The 8,935-nt window shown below is 34.6% G+C and overlaps 1 protein-coding gene across 4 annotated transcripts in view; it reads left to right on the forward strand.

Annotated features, from left to right (window-relative positions):
• LOC118732995 (glycine-rich cell wall structural protein 1) overlaps positions 1-8,935 on the forward strand; it is a 172,159-nt gene that overhangs the window by 1,300 nt on the left and 161,924 nt on the right. For 2 of the 4 annotated variants that reach the window (XM_036462140.1, XM_036462143.1), the window contains exon 2: positions 99-194. The exons of the other annotated variants lie outside the window; for them this stretch is intronic. The gene's annotated coding sequence lies outside the window, so the exon portion shown is untranslated. The remainder of the gene's footprint in view (positions 1-98; positions 195-8,935) is intronic. 4 annotated transcript variants of the gene reach the window in all.

The raw sequence follows: 8,935 nt of genomic DNA on the forward strand, positions 1-8,935 counted from the left end.
ACAGTTTTCATACTAAATTGTTGCTCCTGAAGTTAAAAACGAATCAAGTATTTATATAAATTAAACAAAAAACTTACTCAATATTTTCTAAATAACAGAAATCGCAATAAAACTGAGGTCCAGTGCTAAAATATAAGCAGACTTATAAAGCAGTCAAGCAAGATTTAATTCATTTTCACGGATATTTTTCTTGGGTGAGTAATTGATGTTATACATGTAAATGAACTCTTAACCTTTGGGTTAAGTTAAGGTCATTTTCTAACCCTTTTTTATATTTTTAATATAAGCTTAGATTTACATACAATCAGATAAGGACATCCCATAAACTTAATAATAATCGCGACTTTATTGATAGCAACTATTACAGTAGCACCTGTGACAAAAAGTTTCAAGTTTTCTAATTCTACTTGGAAAAAGCTCGTACTGCTTTTACCAATAGTTCGCGTTATACTCAGATGCATATACCTATTTTCTAAATAGTATCAATCCATAAAGAGTAACATAGTATCACACTGTGGCTAGATCCCTCATATTTTTAGGGTTGTAGAGACAAGTCAAGACAGCTTGGCGCTGAGAACTTTGAATACGTCCGCCTGTAACTCGGAATATATCGAGTATTTGGTTTGTTTGTTTTTTTGCCTTTTTATACCCGAGCGCACTTGTGCACAAGGGTATTATAACTTTGTTCACATAACGGTTGTTTGTAACAGGCAAAACGAATCGAGATAGATATAGACAAATGTATACATAAATGATCAGGATGAAAAGAGAAATCGATTAAGCGGTGACTGTCTGTCCGTCCGTCCGTCCGTCCGTCCGTCCGTCTGTCCGTCTGTGCACACGATAACTCGAGTAAAAATTAAGATATCTTAACGAAACTTGGTACGTGTACTTCTTTCGGGCGTAGGACGGATGGTATTGAAAATGGGCAAAATCGGACAATAACCACGCCTACCTCCCATATAACGGTAATTTTCAGAAATACGAAAACTGCGATATTTTAGTAACTACTGAAGATTATTCACTCAAAATTGATATTTGCAATAAGTTTTAGACGAAAAATAAGAATATTAACATTTTTTTGAAAATGGGCGTAGCCACGCCCACTTATGGTTACATGTGTATATCTTGGCAACCGCTGCACCGATTTCTTCCAAACTTGGCACAGTTATTGGCCTTGGTACAGGATACCAAATGGCCGAAAATTTTAAAAATCGGACAATAACCACGCCCACATCCCATATAACGGTAATTTGGAGAAATACGAAATCTTCGATAAATCCGTAAATATTGAAGCTAATTTATTCAAAATTGATGCTTGCAACAATTCTTTATCAGGAAATTCGCTTGTCATAAAATTTTGGAAAATGGGCGTGGCACCGCCCACTTATGATCACATATATGTATCTCGGCAACCGTTCTACCAATTTGTACCAAACTCGGTATGGTTATTGTGCTTGCCACATAAAAGCAAAACGTTCAAAATTATTGAAATCGGACTAAAATCACGGCTTTTCATATAACGGCAAATTTCAGATATGCTTGAAACTTCAATATTTCGAAATTTAAGGACGCTAATTTACTCAGAATTGATACACACCGGCTTACCATGTAGCGGTAGCTTTCGGAAAGGTGAATATTATTTAATACTTGCGCCGGGTATTTAATGTTCGGCCCCGCCCGAACTTAGACTTTCTTACTTGTTTTTACTTTTTTTTGATATCGGACATGCCCGATCTCCACTCCACATCTCCACTTACTCATTACATATTTATTTTAACGGCAAACACCATCAGCAGCGACTAAAATTAGGAATCACGATTTGAAGCCAAGTTTGAAGTCGCTAAAAATTTCCATTGATTTCGAATGTTTTTTGCCGACGGTGTTGTGTATTTTATAACATACTTTGTATTGAAGAAAACGAAAATCACCGTCAGCAAAAAAAAGAGCAGAAATAAACGAAATTTTTTACGACTTTGTATTATATTAAAATTTAATAGCCTACACATCTGCATACCAAACATTTTTCTAGAAATTCAAATAATTGTTTCATTTCTGTTGGTAAATGGTTCTATGCTTGCTAGTACATTCAAAGTACAATTCGCAGCATCAGATTGTAGTTGTATTGCCAATAGAAAGAAAGAAGAGAATATACCCAAAATGACAACTTTTCATTTCGCAGTTTATGAGTAAATTATCAAACTCCCATTGAAGAAACAATTCACCAGGAAAATTAAAAAAAGCAAATAAATGTTTTGTAAAACTATGAAAAACGTATACGCTGTTGGTAGCAGAGGATAAAAAACCTGGGGGTGAAGAACTTGGCACTTAGACGGTTCCAGCGCCAAACAAGAAGATTAATGACAAAAAATTTGTCTTCTTTGATTTCGAACGACGCATACCGATCACTGATTTTTTTTTAGCAACGGTACGCTCAACTGCTGCGCCTTCTGAACCTATCCATTGTACATATGTATGTGTACTATGTAGAAATATAGGCAGACGTCTTACATATGTATGTATATGGCTGTAGGGTATGTAAATCTATACAAACAAACATCCATATACAATAATTAAAAGCGTTTAAAAGCGCATTATTATACAAAAACAAAGTAATTATTGTATGAATACATTGATATTGCGACTTTCCAAGCTTCAGCCGTAGCGCACTGCGATTATTAGCAAAAAAATGCATGATTACCTCGAATGATATGGAACTTGTTCGCTCAAAATGAAAGTGAGCTGTCAAAAATTAGTTGAGCCTCAAACAAGTGCAGAGCAGTTTATAATTATTTAGGAAGTATTCCAGAGTATGTGTTTATCATGGCGAAAATTAAGCGAAAGAAATACGTGCATGCGAGTACATCTTTTTTACTCACATGCAAATTAAACTACGTTTAAGATACGTATGTATGTATGTATAGAAGTACCTCAGCTGATGGAGAAACACACAAAAGACAGCATTATCAACAGTTCTTCATTTACACCTCAAGGCAGCGGTGATTACAGCAAATGAGGTCATTGCAAATAATGCCGTTATTTACGCTTAAACAAACTGGTTAAAATGAAATAGTAGAATAGCAGGTATCTGTAATAAAGCATTAGTGTTAGTGGTATTTTTACGCAAAAAACCCTTTTAGGAGAAAAATGTTGCCACTACAATTAAAAGGAAAAACATTCTAGAAAAAACCATTGAAGAAAGAGACTTAATTCGTGCATGCACATACATACGTAGCATTAAAAAGTGGTCTGACTTCATGTGACAGATTCTCAGGTGGTTTCTGTAATGTATTGTGATGCTGTAGTTAAGTATCTCTGCCGGAAACGAAGAATTTATTCTTGATTAATTCGGATCTTCAAATCACTTTATAATCACGCATTTGTTACAAACCTGGGTCCATTTGTGATTTCTTAATCTTAAGACTTTGAACTCAAATCGTTGCAAGATTGCAATGCTTGATTTCTCTTCCCACTCCCATAGTTGTAGGCCACAAGTCCGTATAAATTTAGGAATGGAAGGGCAGACTCATAACTTGCTTTGCAGTAGAATTTGCGATGTCGGATCAAGCAACGAATACGGGGTCATTAGCTTTATACCAAGTCGCTTTCGTTTCGTGAAAATGTACTTAACTTCTTCAGCCATGCCAAAGGTCATTCACAGCAACCTTTCACTTAAAAAAAAAATACAACTCAAAAAAATAGCTGTAAGATAAGCTAGCTGAATTAGATTTTTCAATTGACTTTACTTAAAATCAACAAAAAAATTTGAGGTTCCCAAAGTCTAAATCTGAAAAAATTAATTGATAGTTTTAATACCCACAAGATTTCAATATTTTCGTAATTCAAAGTAGGCTTACCAAATTTTCAAATTATCAGTTTAAGAAAAAACCGTGGTTTTAGTAACCTCCTCTTCCTTTTACATATATGCATGTATGTATGTTAATATAGGGGGTACTCCTTGTACTATATTTGTCGATATACATACATACAATATATTCGCCTTACAATGACATATACTATGTCCTTTAGTGGACTTGCCATAGAACAATTTTGTCATTTACTACCAACGTCTATGTCTACATTTATAAACGATGTCAACTTGTGTTTTCGAAGGACGAAAATGCTGCATGCATCACAACAATCTAGCAACAACAACAACAGCAACAACAACGTCAATACACACCGCATTATCGGGCAGATGAATAACACTAGAAAATGAGATAAACTAGTCGAAAAGGCAGAAGAAGGAAACGAAGAAGAAAAAGAACGGCAGCAAACTGCCATTCCACTCAACAGCAGAGTAAAAATCTGTATATAAAATAAAAACAAAAAGCTAAAATAAACAAAGCAAAATGTATTTTAGTTTGCGGTAAGTAATGCAAGCTGAGAAAAGTGCAGCAGCGAATGCTCTCAAGCTATGTACGCTCTACTATGCTGCCGGCCAAAGTGCAACGCAGCTTACGGAAGTGACATGGAAAGACAATAAAAGGTTGAAGGACACATTGTCGAGATTGTATATGTATGTGTATGAATAAAGTAAATAGATATGTGAAAGGAGGTATGGGAGCATATAAGGCAGTTACTGCGGTTGACTTGCACTGTATTACATTAAAATGAAGCAGTGAAAAGGACAATAATGCAAACACGCATACGTACATACACAGTTATGAACAGAAACGCACACAGCCACGCAGGCAGATATTTACATATACACATGCTTTTGTCTGTGACTGTTTGTTGTGACCACACAAGGACACAAATAATGGCTGAAGGATGTGTGGTTGGATGAGTTGTGAGCAGCATTGAGCTGCAATGAGATATTGCGAACGGTAGTTGTGTGTTGGAATTTTGAGGTAAATTTTGTTGCATAAAGACCACAATTTTTTTCTCTCGATCGAGAACGCAATTGATATTCGCAAAAATACACTTTCACAATATACAGTACTTTAGTGGAGTGAAAGGGGGAATATGTGGCAATCAGAGTGCAGGTGTTGGCAAGTAGTCGGGTTTTGGAACTAATCGCATGAAAGTGGGGTTTAACTAATCTTTGTAAAGCACTTCAACTTGCCATCAATACGCTTTTCATGAAAATATTTGAATAGGAAGACCTAAAGGGTGGCTATTGGCTATGGTGATACTAGATATAGATGTATACTGCAGATATTGTATAAATTTGCATAGATTATGAAGTCATATAACTTTGTTATACATTTTTTATTAGCTGCTTTGAAATATTACGTCAAATCCATTTTCAAGCTAAACCATTTATATCTTAGTCGATATGTTTTGTTTACTCTGTCAGGCAAGGTTATTAATTAATTTTTATTTTAAGAAAGCTACAATGGGATTTACGCATACGTATTTACAATTTAGTTTATTACCAAATTTTGTAAATAGAAAATACAAAAAAATACGTGTATGTAAATGTATCCGTACATACATAGCAGACATCTGGAAGTGTCTGTAACCCCATCTGATTAATGAAAGCAAATTCTTAGCTAGACCCACTGCGAGTGAATGTAGACATGGGTTGTGCTTACATCCAGCCCGTCGATACCTAGCAGTAATTTATAATCAAAATTTTCATTCAATTTCTGAAGGTGGATGTGTTTTAACTTTTTGTGAGCCGAGGAATGGCTGGTCTGAGCCAAATGTTTACATGTTTCATAACCCGGTACTCCTCCCGGCGCGACACCCACAGTAAAACCAATTTCTTATATTTTTTTACTAAATTTATCTGAGACTTGCACTGTTGAACTAGGCTGGTCGTATAAACACGGGCATTTTAATAAAAAAATGATTAAATCATAAGTATATATTTTTCTCATCAAACAAATAGATCTAAAAATAAAAATTATAGACATTAGGTTTATTCCACAAGCTACTCGAAGTCACTTCGAGTTACACGTTCTGGTGTCACAAGTTAGTTTTAGAGTTTAGTTGGTATACGCTGACAGTTTGAATTTTGCTCGAGTTTTTCTACAAGTGAATAGCTTGTGGAACAAACCTATTGAAAGCAAGGCATATCAAACAGGTAGTAGCTTTAGAGCAAAAACAACATATCTGTGTATTTTGTTGTTGCTTCTGGTATCGAAAGTGTCCAAAACTGTTCCAATTTTTTTCTTCTAAATCAATGCGGGTCATGTGAAATATAAAAAAAAAATATAAAATAAAAACTAAAAAAATTTAAATTGGAAAAAAATAAATATTGTTTAATTTTTCTTTCTTAGTAAATTGTTTTCTTCTCGATGCATTGATACATTCTTTGCAAGGCCCAGTAAACGGCGGTTTTGCTGCTGAGTTGGGCGAGCGTTCCAAAAGCTGGTCAAAAAGCTGTTTTGTATGGAAACAGCTTTCGCATGCAAATATATTTAAAAAATTTAAAATTTTTGTGAGAAGAAATTAAAAATATTTGACATTTTCGAGACCAAATAATTTGAAAAAAATCTAATCAGCTACTACACTGATATTACATGTTTGATGTGCCTTGATTAACAGTACTTACTTTTTTTATTATTTTTGTAAAACTTTTGTAATTCTTTCATAAATTCGTTTACAAAAACAAGAGACTCCGGTATTTCGTTATCAAAACACGAACAAAAATTTAATTTTTGTTAGTACTAAAAATGAGATTTGGTGGCATTAAAAAGATATTTAAGTCTAGATTTCCAATGCTATGGAATGAGAGTCTGCTCCAGCGCACCCATACATGCAGAGTTGATAAATCTTTGAGATGATCCCCAAATCTTAAATTATATTACCTGGCCACATCACGAGAAAGCTGTGTAGACTTTTCTGAAGAATTCTTAATAGTGAATCAGACCAACGTTCTACTTCTAGTGCTGTACACAACATTAGTATCGGTTGCGCTTTCCTGCAAGCAACTGAGTTCTTGGTTTGTAATGCATAGGTCTTGGATTTGGTAAATAAGTAAAAAAATTAATTAAAGTTCACAGTAAGGGATTCAATTTAATGGCACTACCTGCCTAAGCTCTAAGGCTGCTCAGCGCGAGCAATGCACGAATCCCGTTTACCAGCACAGAATCTTCTTCCGGCCTCTCAGCCAAGTTGGCATATCTATGAAAATATCTAAGTCGAGTGCGCCAGTAACCAATTTTTTCAGAGATCAGACGATTTTGAACTGCCAAAATATTAAGCAAGTATATACTAGTGCATCTTCACTCGTAACAGTTCTGGGAGCCAATACCCATTCTATGAAATTGTGAAGTGAAAATGAAAAATTCAATGTCAGTAAAAATTTAATTTGTTCACTTTATCGTTTCATTATATCAATTCAAGCGATTCTCGATTATTAAAGGCTTTATACAACTAGCAATTTTAGACGACAATTATATTCTTTATCGCAAGATGATTTCTGGCAAAATTAATTCCCAAAAGGACTTTAAGAGTCCAAAAGGCGTCTAAATTAGTGGTTCCTTTTTTTCGAGTCGTAAGTATCACTGAGAAGAGTTTATGACCGCTTAGATATCCATTCAAACGATTTTTTTTTTGTTTGATATTTTCACAATCCTACATACTAGCGTATGTTTGCATGTACAGCATTAGCTTTCTTATGTATGTATTCCGCAATCAAAAGTCATTTGAAATTCATACTTTCTGTAGGTATTACCTAAAGCAATAAAAATGCATAAAGCTAACAAAACCATATTATTCAAGCTATAAAAAAGCTTTTATCAACTTCAATATTTTCTAATGGCTAAGCACGCGTCGCAGAGCTCAGCAAAAATTTCGTACGCACAATGGACGCATACTGAGTGCACACACTGTAAGGATATTTAGGCACATTGAGGATGCGCATGAATATCCAGTTGGCAAATAGATGCTGCAAATGTCCAGCTCAGCGGGTATTTGTATGAATAAGTAACCAAAAAAAAAAAAAAAACAGCAACAAAAATTTGAATTTGCTTTTCCTTTTTTGGTCTTTTCGATAAGCTGATGCCATCAAAATCTCAGCACTGCTGATTCGGATGTTTGTTGTTAAAAGTACACTTTCTGTTGTTACCAATGTTGCTGTTTCAATTGGTTTTGGTCTACTGGCTTGGCTGACTGTCTGTACGTATACATTGGACCGTCAATGTTTGCTGTTCGAAATATTTCGGAAAAAGGCAATGTTCGCATTGTGTTTCGATAAATGTGATGACTCGACTGCCTATAGCCTGCCAGGGGCGTAGAAATAAATGTACGCATGTACATATGTATGTCTATGAGTAAGTAAGCATTCCATTGTACCTGCAGGGTAGTACTTATAAATTTACTTATGTCCCACCATATACAAATGTTTGCAAGCTTTTAAGGGAATTCGGGTCCTCTCAGTTATTGTGTATTTGGTTGCACTTATGCGGGATAAAAGCAAACTACCGCCGGATAAAATTTGTAATGGTGTGGGTTGTACAGTGTGTACAGGTTAGTCATTTGGAAAGATTTGCATGAGAATGGGCGTGCTTTCAGGAAGAAGTTTTGGCTGTATGCTACACTTTTCGGCAAATGTATTCAGAAACTTACATTTTCTCTTCGAGGAAGGTAGCAATACGTTTCGTAAAAAATTGTATATAAGTAGTTCGTCATCCAAGGTAGGCTAAGGAGTACGCATTTCTTAGAAACTTCTCTATAACAGATTAGGTGTATACGACTACTAAAATTATTTTATTTACATACCTACATGAATAAAAATCAAAAGAGCCTCACAGTGTGTTATTCGCTGCATATGAGTCTCCTAAATTTATGATGTCCTAGGATTTTAAATTCTAAGTACAATTTTGACTAATAATTTATTTATTTTCCCTAAATAATTTGTATTATAAAAGTTCATATAAAATCAGCTTTACATAAGAATAACTAATTTAATATATTTTTTTTTATTTTGTCGAAAAAAATACCTGAAATATTTAATGACGTTCATTATTTGAAAAGTTAC

This window comes from Rhagoletis pomonella, unplaced genomic scaffold, assembly GCF_013731165.1.
Source record: "Rhagoletis pomonella isolate Grant_MI unplaced genomic scaffold, Rhpom_1.0 Rhpom_scaffold_00002, whole genome shotgun sequence".
In the NCBI taxonomy this organism is placed as follows: domain Eukaryota; kingdom Metazoa; phylum Arthropoda; class Insecta; order Diptera; family Tephritidae; genus Rhagoletis; species Rhagoletis pomonella.